This window comes from Hyla sarda, unplaced genomic scaffold, assembly GCF_029499605.1.
Source record: "Hyla sarda isolate aHylSar1 unplaced genomic scaffold, aHylSar1.hap1 scaffold_1467, whole genome shotgun sequence".
In the NCBI taxonomy this organism is placed as follows: domain Eukaryota; kingdom Metazoa; phylum Chordata; class Amphibia; order Anura; family Hylidae; genus Hyla; species Hyla sarda.
In genome coordinates this window covers 71569-87990 of record NW_026608098.1, presented here as the reverse complement: position 1 = coordinate 87990, position 16422 = coordinate 71569, and the positions used below count along the sequence as shown (strand labels likewise).

The window sequence follows — 16422 nt, the reverse complement described above, 5'->3', positions numbered from 1 at the left end:
GCGTATTATTCTTCTTTTTCTTCTTTTTTTTCGTCTAATGCATACCCCATCAGTGCAGCAATGCTTATTCAATACCGCCAGCAGATGGAGACACTGGGGGATAATTTTCTAAGGATTTATACTGATTTTTCCTGTCTGAATTTGTCGCACAGAAAGTTGCAGGCCAAATATGTGTGACATTTCTGCGACTTTAGCTTCTAGAGCATTTTTACAACATTATACATAGGTGCTGAATACATAAAAAGCGACTGTTCAGCGACAGACAAGTCGCATCGGCTGAAAGTAGGCCAGAATGTCAGTCCATGTTGGAGCAGGTTTAGATACAGTCTAAAGCATAGATCTCAAAGTCTGTGCACAGAATTTAGCAAGGGCCTCGCACCTTCTGATGCATCAGGTAGGTGCACAATAGCATAGCCTAACCCTCTGTACTTTGGTCTATATTGATGCGGGACATAGACAGCCAGCTGATGACCAATCCATTAGTGCAATGGATGGCTGGAAGCATTTGTCTTTGCCTTTGCAATACCACAGAAGCAATGCATGGTCAATGTACAGCAATGACACACCTGTGTGAACAGCCAGGAGACCCCCCCCCCATGTTATGTTACATAGTTACATAGTTAGTACGGTCGAAAAAAGACATATGTCCATCACGTTCAACCAGGGAATTAAGGGGTAGGGGTGTGGCGCGATATTGGGGAAGGGATGAGATTTTATATTTCTTCATAAGCATTAATCTTATTTTGTCAATTAGGAACATTCAGCACCCACCCGCTATCAAGGCAGCTGCCTATCATGTCATGCCCTACCTGCACAGGTGTGCTGGCTACTCAAATGATCCAATTAAGGAGGCCATTTAGTCAGCAGCAGCAGAAGTCCTGTGCCTGGACGCTCCAACAGGGGCCAGACACAAGCAGAAGCAGAAGCAGCAGAAGAAGCAGCAGCAGCACCACCTTTTGTTTTTTGGCTGCAGCAGCAGCAAGGCCCACAGGGCTGGCTAGCTGGCTAGCCAGCAAGCAGGTAGCAATGAAAGTAGGAATCTTTCTTTTTAACCCTGTAAGGGGGTGGTGCACTGTACCCGAAGATACTGCCATATCGGGTCAATGCATAGGGCGACGGAAGCAAGCTTCGAAATCGGCCCCCGTTCTCAAAAATCCATTTAATATATGGTCCCCAGATAGGGGACGTATCAGATATTAAACTGATAAGAACAGATACTACACTTGATCTTAGCCAAAAGGCCGAGAAGCGATAACCGTGAAAGGGGCGGGCCCAACAAGGTCCCCTTCATGGGCACTATCACTGCTTGCTGTCAGGGAGGCTGCCAGACAATTTTCCATGCACACTCTGGGCTGGGGGGCAGTCAACCACCAGTACACACAGCAGAACCTAAACCCATACCATTATTGCTAAGCAGCAAGACAGGGGCCCATTGCACTCCCACGGGGCCTTTTTAAATGCAATCCATAACCCGGATTTGCCAGGAACCCTTCTTACTCCTCCTACTTGCATGTGACACTGGGCTTAGGATCTGCATAGGAAACACACTCACAAGCACACACCTACCTTTGTTGCCTGCAGATGCCTCCTTGGCTGTCCCCAAACGGTATCAAACCAACACCCACGGGAAGCTGTAAGCATAGAGGACATGCCTGCACCCCATTGGACTTACCTGTGTGGGTTAAATCCGGGTTATTTGACAACCTATGGCGGTGATGGTTCTGCTCAGGCAGAGCAGTGCTGATGCTCCTCATAAAGCTGTCGCTGCTGTGAAGGTTCTAGGTGACATCACAAATCCCTTTGGTTACATACACAACAAAGCTGGGTTGTTGTTGTTTACACTCTGCAAGGCCTGTGGAAGTGAGTGACATCATAGCACTGTAGTTCTGAGGGTTCAAGATGGATGCAACAATCTCCTGTTGCTTCTATGAAGGCCGTAATAGACGACATCACCAAACAGCTCCATAGTCACATACACAGCAAAGGAGAGATGTTGTTTACACCTAGTGATGTCAGTGGTATTGAGTGACATCACAGCACAGTGCTAAGGCTCCTGGGCCTGGACACAGCAGCGGCTGCAATATCTCAACGGAGAATACGTTTATATCTATGTGTGTGTGTGCGCATATATATATATATATATATATATATATATATATATATATATATATATTTCTCCGCCGAAATCACTTTTAAACCCATTTCCACCTTTTTTTCCCTTCTCTTCCTCTTACTTTTTTTCACGTTTTTTTACGTTTTTCTCCTTTTCGCCTCTTTTCTGGGCGTATTATTCTTCTTTTTCTTCTTTTTTTTCGTCTAATGCATACCCCATCAGTGCAGCAATGCTTATTCAATACCGCCAGCAGATGGAGACACTGGGGGATAATTTTCTAAGGATTTATACTGATTTTTCCTGTCTGAATTTGTCGCACAGAAAGTTGCAGGCCAAATATGTGTGACATTTCTGCGACTTTAGCTTCTAGAGCATTTTTACAACATTATACATAGGTGCTGAATACATAAAAAGCGACTGTTCAGCGACAGACAAGTCGCATCGGCTGAAAGTAGGCCAGAATGTCAGTCCATGTTGGAGCAGGTTTAGATACAGTCTAAAGCATAGATCTCAAAGTCTGTGCACAGAATTTAGCAAGGGCCTCGCACCTTCTGATGCATCAGGTAGGTGCACAATAGCATAGCCTAACCCTCTGTACTTTGGTCTATATTGATGCGGGACATAGACAGCCAGCTGATGACCAATCCATTAGTGCAATGGATGGCTGGAAGCATTTGTCTTTGCCTTTGCAATACCACAGAAGCAATGCATGGTCAATGTACAGCAATGACACACCTGTGTGAACAGCCAGGAGACCCCCCCCCCATGTTATGTTACATAGTTACATAGTTAGTACGGTCGAAAAAAGACATATGTCCATCACGTTCAACCAGGGAATTAAGGGGTAGGGGTGTGGCGCGATATTGGGGAAGGGATGAGATTTTATATTTCTTCATAAGCATTAATCTTATTTTGTCAATTAGGAACATTCAGCACCCACCCGCTATCAAGGCAGCTGCCTATCATGTCATGCCCTACCTGCACAGGTGTGCTGGCTACTCAAATGATCCAATTAAGGAGGCCATTTAGTCAGCAGCAGCAGAAGTCCTGTGCCTGGACGCTCCAACAGGGGCCAGACACAAGCAGAAGCAGAAGCAGCAGAAGAAGCAGCAGCAGCACCACCTTTTGTTTTTTGGCTGCAGCAGCAGCAAGGCCCACAGGGCTGGCTAGCTGGCTAGCCAGCAAGCAGGTAGCAATGAAAGTAGGAATCTTTCTTTTTAACCCTGTAAGGGGGTGGTGCACTGTACCCGAAGATACTGCCATATCGGGTCAATGCATAGGGCGACGGAAGCAAGCTTCGAAATCGGCCCCCGTTCTCAAAAATCCATTTAATATATGGTCCCCAGATAGGGGACGTATCAGATATTAAACTGATAAGAACAGATACTACACTTGATCTTAGCCAAAAGGCCGAGAAGCGATAACCGTGAAAGGGGCGGGCCCAACAAGGTCCCCTTCATGGGCACTATCACTGCTTGCTGTCAGGGAGGCTGCCAGACAATTTTCCATGCACACTCTGGGCTGGGGGGCAGTCAACCACCAGTACACACAGCAGAACCTAAACCCATACCATTATTGCTAAGCAGCAAGACAGGGGCCCATTGCACTCCCACGGGGCCTTTTTAAATGCAATCCATAACCCGGATTTGCCAGGAACCCTTCTTACTCCTCCTACTTGCATGTGACACTGGGCTTAGGATCTGCATAGGAAACACACTCACAAGCACACACCTACCTTTGTTGCCTGCAGATGCCTCCTTGGCTGTCCCCAAACGGTATCAAACCAACACCCACGGGAAGCTGTAAGCATAGAGGACATGCCTGCACCCCATTGGACTTACCTGTGTGGGTTAAATCCGGGTTATTTGACAACCTATGGCGGTGATGGTTCTGCTCAGGCAGAGCAGTGCTGATGCTCCTCATAAAGCTGTCGCTGCTGTGAAGGTTCTAGGTGACATCACAAATCCCTTTGGTTACATACACAACAAAGCTGGGTTGTTGTTGTTTACACTCTGCAAGGCCTGTGGAAGTGAGTGACATCATAGCACTGTAGTTCTGAGGGTTCAAGATGGATGCAACAATCTCCTGTTGCTTCTATGAAGGCCGTAATAGACGACATCACCAAACAGCTCCATAGTCACATACACAGCAAAGGAGAGATGTTGTTTACACCTAGTGATGTCAGTGGTATTGAGTGACATCACAGCACAGTGCTAAGGCTCCTGGGCCTGGACACAGCAGCGGCTGCAATATCTCAACGGAGAATACGTTTATATCTATGTGTGTGTGTGCGCATATATATATATATATATATATATATATATATATATATATATATATTTCTCCGCCGAAATCACTTTTAAACCCATTTCCACCTTTTTTTCCCTTCTCTTCCTCTTACTTTTTTTTCACGTTTTTTTACGTTTTTCTCCTTTTCGCCTCTTTTCTGGGCGTATTATTCTTCTTTTTCTTCTTTTTTTTCGTCTAATGCATACCCCATCAGTGCAGCAATGCTTATTCAATACCGCCAGCAGATGGAGACACTGGGGGATAATTTTCTAAGGATTTATACTGATTTTTCCTGTCTGAATTTGTCGCACAGAAAGTTGCAGGCCAAATATGTGTGACATTTCTGCGACTTTAGCTTCTAGAGCATTTTTACAACATTATACATAGGTGCTGAATACATAAAAAGCGACTGTTCAGCGACAGACAAGTCGCATCGGCTGAAAGTAGGCCAGAATGTCAGTCCATGTTGGAGCAGGTTTAGATACAGTCTAAAGCATAGATCTCAAAGTCTGTGCACAGAATTTAGCAAGGGCCTCGCACCTTCTGATGCATCAGGTAGGTGCACAATAGCATAGCCTAACCCTCTGTACTTTGGTCTATATTGATGCGGGACATAGACAGCCAGCTGATGACCAATCCATTAGTGCAATGGATGGCTGGAAGCATTTGTCTTTGCCTTTGCAATACCACAGAAGCAATGCATGGTCAATGTACAGCAATGACACACCTGTGTGAACAGCCAGGAGACCCCCCCCCCATGTTATGTTACATAGTTACATAGTTAGTACGGTCGAAAAAAGACATATGTCCATCACGTTCAACCAGGGAATTAAGGGGTAGGGGTGTGGCGCGATATTGGGGAAGGGATGAGATTTTATATTTCTTCATAAGCATTAATCTTATTTTGTCAATTAGGAACATTCAGCACCCACCCGCTATCAAGGCAGCTGCCTATCATGTCATGCCCTACCTGCACAGGTGTGCTGGCTACTCAAATGATCCAATTAAGGAGGCCATTTAGTCAGCAGCAGCAGAAGTCCTGTGCCTGGACGCTCCAACAGGGGCCAGACACAAGCAGAAGCAGAAGCAGCAGAAGAAGCAGCAGCAGCACCACCTTTTGTTTTTTGGCTGCAGCAGCAGCAAGGCCCACAGGGCTGGCTAGCTGGCTAGCCAGCAAGCAGGTAGCAATGAAAGTAGGAATCTTTCTTTTTAACCCTGTAAGGGGGTGGTGCACTGTACCCGAAGATACTGCCATATCGGGTCAATGCATAGGGCGACGGAAGCAAGCTTCGAAATCGGCCCCCGTTCTCAAAAATCCATTTAATATATGGTCCCCAGATAGGGGACGTATCAGATATTAAACTGATAAGAACAGATACTACACTTGATCTTAGCCAAAAGGCCGAGAAGCGATAACCGTGAAAGGGGCGGGCCCAACAAGGTCCCCTTCATGGGCACTATCACTGCTTGCTGTCAGGGAGGCTGCCAGACAATTTTCCATGCACACTCTGGGCTGGGGGGCAGTCAACCACCAGTACACACAGCAGAACCTAAACCCATACCATTATTGCTAAGCAGCAAGACAGGGGCCCATTGCACTCCCACGGGGCCTTTTTAAATGCAATCCATAACCCGGATTTGCCAGGAACCCTTCTTACTCCTCCTACTTGCATGTGACACTGGGCTTAGGATCTGCATAGGAAACACACTCACAAGCACACACCTACCTTTGTTGCCTGCAGATGCCTCCTTGGCTGTCCCCAAACGGTATCAAACCAACACCCACGGGAAGCTGTAAGCATAGAGGACATGCCTGCACCCCATTGGACTTACCTGTGTGGGTTAAATCCGGGTTATTTGACAACCTATGGCGGTGATGGTTCTGCTCAGGCAGAGCAGTGCTGATGCTCCTCATAAAGCTGTCGCTGCTGTGAAGGTTCTAGGTGACATCACAAATCCCTTTGGTTACATACACAACAAAGCTGGGTTGTTGTTGTTTACACTCTGCAAGGCCTGTGGAAGTGAGTGACATCATAGCACTGTAGTTCTGAGGGTTCAAGATGGATGCAACAATCTCCTGTTGCTTCTATGAAGGCCGTAATAGACGACATCACCAAACAGCTCCATAGTCACATACACAGCAAAGGAGAGATGTTGTTTACACCTAGTGATGTCAGTGGTATTGAGTGACATCACAGCACAGTGCTAAGGCTCCTGGGCCTGGACACAGCAGCGGCTGCAATATCTCAACGGAGAATACGTTTATATCTATGTGTGTGTGTGCGCATATATATATATATATATATATATATATATATATATATATATTTCTCCGCCGAAATCACTTTTAAACCCATTTCCACCTTTTTTTCCCTTCTCTTCCTCTTACTTTTTTTTCACGTTTTTTTACGTTTTTCTCCTTTTCGCCTCTTTTCTGGGCGTATTATTCTTCTTTTTCTTCTTTTTTTTCGTCTAATGCATACCCCATCAGTGCAGCAATGCTTATTCAATACCGCCAGCAGATGGAGACACTGGGGGATAATTTTCTAAGGATTTATACTGATTTTTCCTGTCTGAATTTGTCGCACAGAAAGTTGCAGGCCAAATATGTGTGACATTTCTGCGACTTTAGCTTCTAGAGCATTTTTACAACATTATACATAGGTGCTGAATACATAAAAAGCGACTGTTCAGCGACAGACAAGTCGCATCGGCTGAAAGTAGGCCAGAATGTCAGTCCATGTTGGAGCAGGTTTAGATACAGTCTAAAGCATAGATCTCAAAGTCTGTGCACAGAATTTAGCAAGGGCCTCGCACCTTCTGATGCATCAGGTAGGTGCACAATAGCATAGCCTAACCCTCTGTACTTTGGTCTATATTGATGCGGGACATAGACAGCCAGCTGATGACCAATCCATTAGTGCAATGGATGGCTGGAAGCATTTGTCTTTGCCTTTGCAATACCACAGAAGCAATGCATGGTCAATGTACAGCAATGACACACCTGTGTGAACAGCCAGGAGACCCCCCCCCCATGTTATGTTACATAGTTACATAGTTAGTACGGTCGAAAAAAGACATATGTCCATCACGTTCAACCAGGGAATTAAGGGGTAGGGGTGTGGCGCGATATTGGGGAAGGGATGAGATTTTATATTTCTTCATAAGCATTAATCTTATTTTGTCAATTAGGAACATTCAGCACCCACCCGCTATCAAGGCAGCTGCCTATCATGTCATGCCCTACCTGCACAGGTGTGCTGGCTACTCAAATGATCCAATTAAGGAGGCCATTTAGTCAGCAGCAGCAGAAGTCCTGTGCCTGGACGCTCCAACAGGGGCCAGACACAAGCAGAAGCAGAAGCAGCAGAAGAAGCAGCAGCAGCACCACCTTTTGTTTTTTGGCTGCAGCAGCAGCAAGGCCCACAGGGCTGGCTAGCTGGCTAGCCAGCAAGCAGGTAGCAATGAAAGTAGGAATCTTTCTTTTTAACCCTGTAAGGGGGTGGTGCACTGTACCCGAAGATACTGCCATATCGGGTCAATGCATAGGGCGACGGAAGCAAGCTTCGAAATCGGCCCCCGTTCTCAAAAATCCATTTAATATATGGTCCCCAGATAGGGGACGTATCAGATATTAAACTGATAAGAACAGATACTACACTTGATCTTAGCCAAAAGGCCGAGAAGCGATAACCGTGAAAGGGGCGGGCCCAACAAGGTCCCCTTCATGGGCACTATCACTGCTTGCTGTCAGGGAGGCTGCCAGACAATTTTCCATGCACACTCTGGGCTGGGGGGCAGTCAACCACCAGTACACACAGCAGAACCTAAACCCATACCATTATTGCTAAGCAGCAAGACAGGGGCCCATTGCACTCCCACGGGGCCTTTTTAAATGCAATCCATAACCCGGATTTGCCAGGAACCCTTCTTACTCCTCCTACTTGCATGTGACACTGGGCTTAGGATCTGCATAGGAAACACACTCACAAGCACACACCTACCTTTGTTGCCTGCAGATGCCTCCTTGGCTGTCCCCAAACGGTATCAAACCAACACCCACGGGAAGCTGTAAGCATAGAGGACATGCCTGCACCCCATTGGACTTACCTGTGTGGGTTAAATCCGGGTTATTTGACAACCTATGGCGGTGATGGTTCTGCTCAGGCAGAGCAGTGCTGATGCTCCTCATAAAGCTGTCGCTGCTGTGAAGGTTCTAGGTGACATCACAAATCCCTTTGGTTACATACACAACAAAGCTGGGTTGTTGTTGTTTACACTCTGCAAGGCCTGTGGAAGTGAGTGACATCATAGCACTGTAGTTCTGAGGGTTCAAGATGGATGCAACAATCTCCTGTTGCTTCTATGAAGGCCGTAATAGACGACATCACCAAACAGCTCCATAGTCACATACACAGCAAAGGAGAGATGTTGTTTACACCTAGTGATGTCAGTGGTATTGAGTGACATCACAGCACAGTGCTAAGGCTCCTGGGCCTGGACACAGCAGCGGCTGCAATATCTCAACGGAGAATACGTTTATATCTATGTGTGTGTGTGCGCATATATATATATATATATATATATATATATATATATATATATATATTTCTCCGCCGAAATCACTTTTAAACCCATTTCCACCTTTTTTTCCCTTCTCTTCCTCTTACTTTTTTTTCACGTTTTTTTACGTTTTTCTCCTTTTCGCCTCTTTTCTGGGCGTATTATTCTTCTTTTTCTTCTTTTTTTTCGTCTAATGCATACCCCATCAGTGCAGCAATGCTTATTCAATACCGCCAGCAGATGGAGACACTGGGGGATAATTTTCTAAGGATTTATACTGATTTTTCCTGTCTGAATTTGTCGCACAGAAAGTTGCAGGCCAAATATGTGTGACATTTCTGCGACTTTAGCTTCTAGAGCATTTTTACAACATTATACATAGGTGCTGAATACATAAAAAGCGACTGTTCAGCGACAGACAAGTCGCATCGGCTGAAAGTAGGCCAGAATGTCAGTCCATGTTGGAGCAGGTTTAGATACAGTCTAAAGCATAGATCTCAAAGTCTGTGCACAGAATTTAGCAAGGGCCTCGCACCTTCTGATGCATCAGGTAGGTGCACAATAGCATAGCCTAACCCTCTGTACTTTGGTCTATATTGATGCGGGACATAGACAGCCAGCTGATGACCAATCCATTAGTGCAATGGATGGCTGGAAGCATTTGTCTTTGCCTTTGCAATACCACAGAAGCAATGCATGGTCAATGTACAGCAATGACACACCTGTGTGAACAGCCAGGAGACCCCCCCCCCATGTTATGTTACATAGTTACATAGTTAGTACGGTCGAAAAAAGACATATGTCCATCACGTTCAACCAGGGAATTAAGGGGTAGGGGTGTGGCGCGATATTGGGGAAGGGATGAGATTTTATATTTCTTCATAAGCATTAATCTTATTTTGTCAATTAGGAACATTCAGCACCCACCCGCTATCAAGGCAGCTGCCTATCATGTCATGCCCTACCTGCACAGGTGTGCTGGCTACTCAAATGATCCAATTAAGGAGGCCATTTAGTCAGCAGCAGCAGAAGTCCTGTGCCTGGACGCTCCAACAGGGGCCAGACACAAGCAGAAGCAGAAGCAGCAGAAGAAGCAGCAGCAGCACCACCTTTTGTTTTTTGGCTGCAGCAGCAGCAAGGCCCACAGGGCTGGCTAGCTGGCTAGCCAGCAAGCAGGTAGCAATGAAAGTAGGAATCTTTCTTTTTAACCCTGTAAGGGGGTGGTGCACTGTACCCGAAGATACTGCCATATCGGGTCAATGCATAGGGCGACGGAAGCAAGCTTCGAAATCGGCCCCCGTTCTCAAAAATCCATTTAATATATGGTCCCCAGATAGGGGACGTATCAGATATTAAACTGATAAGAACAGATACTACACTTGATCTTAGCCAAAAGGCCGAGAAGCGATAACCGTGAAAGGGGCGGGCCCAACAAGGTCCCCTTCATGGGCACTATCACTGCTTGCTGTCAGGGAGGCTGCCAGACAATTTTCCATGCACACTCTGGGCTGGGGGGCAGTCAACCACCAGTACACACAGCAGAACCTAAACCCATACCATTATTGCTAAGCAGCAAGACAGGGGCCCATTGCACTCCCACGGGGCCTTTTTAAATGCAATCCATAACCCGGATTTGCCAGGAACCCTTCTTACTCCTCCTACTTGCATGTGACACTGGGCTTAGGATCTGCATAGGAAACACACTCACAAGCACACACCTACCTTTGTTGCCTGCAGATGCCTCCTTGGCTGTCCCCAAACGGTATCAAACCAACACCCACGGGAAGCTGTAAGCATAGAGGACATGCCTGCACCCCATTGGACTTACCTGTGTGGGTTAAATCCGGGTTATTTGACAACCTATGGCGGTGATGGTTCTGCTCAGGCAGAGCAGTGCTGATGCTCCTCATAAAGCTGTCGCTGCTGTGAAGGTTCTAGGTGACATCACAAATCCCTTTGGTTACATACACAACAAAGCTGGGTTGTTGTTGTTTACACTCTGCAAGGCCTGTGGAAGTGAGTGACATCATAGCACTGTAGTTCTGAGGGTTCAAGATGGATGCAACAATCTCCTGTTGCTTCTATGAAGGCCGTAATAGACGACATCACCAAACAGCTCCATAGTCACATACACAGCAAAGGAGAGATGTTGTTTACACCTAGTGATGTCAGTGGTATTGAGTGACATCACAGCACAGTGCTAAGGCTCCTGGGCCTGGACACAGCAGCGGCTGCAATATCTCAACGGAGAATACGTTTATATCTATGTGTGTGTGTGCGCATATATATATATATATATATATATATATATATATATTTCTCCGCCGAAATCACTTTTAAACCCATTTCCACCTTTTTTTCCCTTCTCTTCCTCTTACTTTTTTTTCACGTTTTTTTACGTTTTTCTCCTTTTCGCCTCTTTTCTGGGCGTATTATTCTTCTTTTTCTTCTTTTTTTTCGTCTAATGCATACCCCATCAGTGCAGCAATGCTTATTCAATACCGCCAGCAGATGGAGACACTGGGGGATAATTTTCTAAGGATTTATACTGATTTTTCCTGTCTGAATTTGTCGCACAGAAAGTTGCAGGCCAAATATGTGTGACATTTCTGCGACTTTAGCTTCTAGAGCATTTTTACAACATTATACATAGGTGCTGAATACATAAAAAGCGACTGTTCAGCGACAGACAAGTCGCATCGGCTGAAAGTAGGCCAGAATGTCAGTCCATGTTGGAGCAGGTTTAGATACAGTCTAAAGCATAGATCTCAAAGTCTGTGCACAGAATTTAGCAAGGGCCTCGCACCTTCTGATGCATCAGGTAGGTGCACAATAGCATAGCCTAACCCTCTGTACTTTGGTCTATATTGATGCGGGACATAGACAGCCAGCTGATGACCAATCCATTAGTGCAATGGATGGCTGGAAGCATTTGTCTTTGCCTTTGCAATACCACAGAAGCAATGCATGGTCAATGTACAGCAATGACACACCTGTGTGAACAGCCAGGAGACCCCCCCCCCATGTTATGTTACATAGTTACATAGTTAGTACGGTCGAAAAAAGACATATGTCCATCACGTTCAACCAGGGAATTAAGGGGTAGGGGTGTGGCGCGATATTGGGGAAGGGATGAGATTTTATATTTCTTCATAAGCATTAATCTTATTTTGTCAATTAGGAACATTCAGCACCCACCCGCTATCAAGGCAGCTGCCTATCATGTCATGCCCTACCTGCACAGGTGTGCTGGCTACTCAAATGATCCAATTAAGGAGGCCATTTAGTCAGCAGCAGCAGAAGTCCTGTGCCTGGACGCTCCAACAGGGGCCAGACACAAGCAGAAGCAGAAGCAGCAGAAGAAGCAGCAGCAGCACCACCTTTTGTTTTTTGGCTGCAGCAGCAGCAAGGCCCACAGGGCTGGCTAGCTGGCTAGCCAGCAAGCAGGTAGCAATGAAAGTAGGAATCTTTCTTTTTAACCCTGTAAGGGGGTGGTGCACTGTACCCGAAGATACTGCCATATCGGGTCAATGCATAGGGCGACGGAAGCAAGCTTCGAAATCGGCCCCCGTTCTCAAAAATCCATTTAATATATGGTCCCCAGATAGGGGACGTATCAGATATTAAACTGATAAGAACAGATAAGGTTTCAACAAAATTTTATTGAATAAATAAGAAACCATACAGAATTTAAAATGCAAAATAATAAAAGGTTCACAAAAGTTTTAAAATACAAATAATAAAACCAGTTATAAAAGGAGAAAAAATAAAAATGGCAGGATAAAACATTATACAAATGTCATAAAAACTGATTATATTGTTATTTCGTTCCATAGAGGCAGACACCACATGGATGCTGCCTCGCTGGCCCCCAACTGTTTCTTGTCTCTTAGGTAATAGATGTACATCTCACTCAGGGCCAGCTTTATACAGTTTTTAACATCAATAAAATCATGTTTAAAAAGTAAGATGTTCCTAACTTTCCAGATGGCATTTTTAAAACAATTAATAATCATCCAGCAGATCATCTGCTGTTTAAAATTGGGGCAGTTAAAAAGACCGTAAAAGACACATTCGTGATTAAAATCTTTTAGGCCGCAGGCCCACTTCAAAAGTGGGCCTACCTTCCTCCAAAGCTCCCGTGCAAAAGGGCAGTTCCAAAATATGTGCAGCACCGTTTCGTCCACTCCGCAGCCATCTCTCGGGCACTTGGCTCTCGCCACCAGTCCTCGCCTGTGCTGGAACTCACGAGTAGGGAGGCACTGGTGGACGATTGCCCAGGCAAGATCCCTGTGTACATTCGCCAGAAACTTCCCGTACACGTTCCGCCATACCTTTTTGGATCTTGCCTGTGTGAAATTGGACACTGCCAGGGTAACCTCACTCCGCCTGAGGACCTTTGATACCTTTCTCTGGTCCCCCAGTATGTCAGGCTCCAAATCTTGGAGACCTAGGAGCCTGACTGTCTTTTCCAACACCACATAATGTTTTGGGGGACACAGAAGCACCGGAGCGTTCAGAGGGATGCGCAACCATCTTTTAAAAACCATGCCCGCAGCGTACCTTAAAAAGCAGCTAAAAATGCCATCGGATTTAATAATTTTAAAACAGAAACAGAAATACTTTATGTAAAAGAAAGTAAAAAGGTTAGGAACATCTTTCCCGCCATTATCTTTACTTTTGTACATAAAATCACGCTTTAATTTCTCCATTTTTGAACCCCATAAAAAAGTAAAAACAATTCTAGTTACTTTTTTAATGTATAAAATAGATGGAGGAAATACCATGGCAATGTATAGCATAATAGGGAGTAAAACCATCTTTATTATTAAAATCTTCCCCTCCATGGTAAGGTTTCTAAGATTCCACATTAAAATCTTCTTCTCCATCTTAGCTATAGCTGAATCCCAGTTAGGGCTCCCATCATTGACCTGGTTAAAAACAATACCTAAAACTTTAATTTGATCCTGTTGCATTGTGACTCCTGGGGTGATGGATGAATCCCAGGAGCCAATATAAAAACAGTCACATTTATCTGTGTTTAGCTTAAAACCAGAGACCTCGCAGAAATAGCTGGTGTTCCTCAATGCCCCCCTCATGGATGGAGAGTCCGGGCACAGTATGGTGACATCATCCATGTACCCCAACACCTTTAGATGGGTCCCTCCTCCACCAGGTATCGGTACGCCTCTTACTACCCGGTCTTTTCTGAGGAGGGCCATCAGTGGTTCGATTGCGCAAATAAAAAGGAGTGGGGACAGGGGGCAGCCCTGTTTGACACCTGATAAAAGAGGAACACCGCTGGTTAAAAAGCCATTAACAGAGACTTGACTAAAACAGGATCGGTATAAAAGCATGATTCGGCTTAAAATCGTTTCAGGCACTGCCATCTTTTTAAGAACTAAAAACAGGTATTCATGGGAGACCCTATCAAAGGCTTTTTCAAAGTCTAAGGATAAAATTGCTACAGTTTGATTTCTATCCTTAAAATACCATAAAACATCTCTTAAAATATTTAGGGATTCAGCTATAGACCTTCCAGGTACCCCACAAACCTGATTTGGGTGAATTAATTTATGAATAAAAGGTTTAAAACGGACAGCTAATAACTTGGCTAAAACTTTATAATCGACATTTAAAAGTGTGATGGGGCGCCAATTTTTTAGCATATCCTTTTCACCCTTTTTAAAAAGTAATGATACAATCCCCCTCCTCCAGGAAGGGGGAAGTTCATTAACAATAAAAGTTTCTTTATACAATAAAACCATATCATCCTTTAAAATATCCCAAAAAGCTAAATAAAATTCGATGGGTAAACCATCTTCCCCAGGGGCCTTCCCACTAGAAAAACTTTTAAAAACAAATAAAAGTTCATCTAAGTTAAGATCACGGGATAAAACCTCCTGGTCTAAAACATCTAGCTTAAAATCAAGGGAATTAAGAACATGTTCTAAAAAGGATGGATTAAGATCTTTCTTATTAAAAAGAAGCTGGTAGAAGTTAAAAACTGCATCTAACATGCCTTTTGGAGTGGATTCACCCTCAAGGTTTTGGATGATATCCCTCCTATTCATCACTTTTTTAAAAAAGAAACGGGAACATTTCTCGCCCTCCTCCAGGTGCTGCACATGTGAGTTAAAAATGATTTGTTTCCCTTTCTTTTCTATGGCATGTTTTATTTCAGTTTTAAGGTTTAAAATATCATTTTCTACATCCATACCAGCTTCTTTCAATTTAAAAAGTACATTTAAACGCATGTTAAGAACATAAAACCACTGTTTTTCCATTTTTGCCTTCTTCTTACCTGCTTTGATAAAAAAAAACCTGATTTTAGATTTGGTGCCCTCCCACCAGTGCAGCATAGGCTCGTGGGGTTTTCTTTGTGATTGCCAGCATTGGTAGGTCCGCACAAACTCCTCTTTTATCTCAGGGTCCTCTAGGAGTGTGGTGTTTAATCTCCAGAGGCCCCTTTTTGCTTTTTGCTCCCCCTCTAGCTCCAGGACCACCAAGAGGAGCTTATGATCAGAGAAGATATTCTGCTCGAGCGTGCATTTCAGGGGTTTAAAAGCTCTAGAGGAAAAAATAAAATCGATTCTGGAGCTCACTCTTCCATTGGACCATGTGGCGCCCGGGTCCTCCGGCAAGAGATCCTTCCAGCAATCTTTCAAGTTAAAATCATCAATAAAATTTTTAAGCAGGTAAGAAGTGCGGTCTTTACGATTAATATCCCCACCCTGCCGGTGTTCCCCATCACGTATGCAGTTAAAATCACCTCCCACCAGCAGGGGGGAAGACCCAACACAAAACAGTGGTAAAATTTCAAATAGTTCTGCCCGCTCCTGTTTATCAGGAGGGGCATACACATTTAAAACACGAATTAAAAGTCCATTAAAATATAGATGAATTAAAAGAGCTCTGCCAGGCACAATCTCAGTTACTGTATGAATAGAAAAGGACTGGCCTCGGCAGAGCAGCCCAACACCCACAGAACGACAGTCATTTGCACCGGACCATATGGATGGGCCCAGCTTCCAGTCTTCTTTTAAGTCTTTATAGTCCATTTTACTAGGGATTCCACATTCTTGTAGCAGGCAAAGGTCAAAGTCACATGTCTCTAGATAAGAAAATAAAGCAGCCCTGCGATCAGGGCTCTTTAAGGACCTCACATTGAGTGAGGCAATTTTTACAGGGATAGGCATAGTTTATGGAGAGTCCGTGCTTGGAGAATCAAAGTCAATAATAAGCTGCGTACCGTCATCCCCCGCCTGCGGGGTCATCAGCTCCTTAATGTTCTGAGGGTCGGAGCTTGAGATCGATGATGCCCCGACCCTGAGCTCGCTCTCGTCCGAACTACGGCACGCCGCTTTCCTTTGAATGTCTTCCTCTTCTTCTTCTCTTTGTCTTTTAAATGTCATACTGCTGTCCATATCCTCTGTGTTGCTCTCACTCGATGTAAT

At 44.8% G+C, this 16422-nt stretch overlaps 6 non-coding genes across 6 annotated transcripts; all 6 read right to left on the bottom strand.

Moving 5' to 3' along the window:
- Nucleotides 1-1062: 1062 nt before the first annotated feature.
- Nucleotides 1063-1253, bottom strand: LOC130308184 (U2 spliceosomal RNA). Its single transcript, XR_008857228.1, has one exon. It is a non-coding gene; the product is annotated as a U2 spliceosomal RNA (small nuclear RNA).
- Nucleotides 1254-3344: 2091 nt separating this feature from the next.
- LOC130308183 (U2 spliceosomal RNA) lies at nt 3345-3535 on the bottom strand. The gene has a single exon (XR_008857227.1). It is a non-coding gene; the product is annotated as a U2 spliceosomal RNA (small nuclear RNA).
- Nucleotides 3536-5625: 2090 nt separating this feature from the next.
- LOC130308182 (U2 spliceosomal RNA) lies at nt 5626-5816 on the bottom strand. Its single transcript, XR_008857226.1, has one exon. It is a non-coding gene; the product is annotated as a U2 spliceosomal RNA (small nuclear RNA).
- A 2086-nt stretch (nt 5817-7902) lies between these two features.
- LOC130308181 (U2 spliceosomal RNA) lies at nt 7903-8093 on the bottom strand. The gene has a single exon (XR_008857225.1). It is a non-coding gene; the product is annotated as a U2 spliceosomal RNA (small nuclear RNA).
- A 2090-nt stretch (nt 8094-10183) lies between these two features.
- Nucleotides 10184-10374, bottom strand: LOC130308180 (U2 spliceosomal RNA). The gene has a single exon (XR_008857224.1). It is a non-coding gene; the product is annotated as a U2 spliceosomal RNA (small nuclear RNA).
- Nucleotides 10375-12454: 2080 nt separating this feature from the next.
- Nucleotides 12455-12640, bottom strand: LOC130308188 (U2 spliceosomal RNA). Its single transcript, XR_008857231.1, has one exon. It is a non-coding gene; the product is annotated as a U2 spliceosomal RNA (small nuclear RNA).
- Between the last annotated feature and the right edge of the window lie 3782 nt (nt 12641-16422).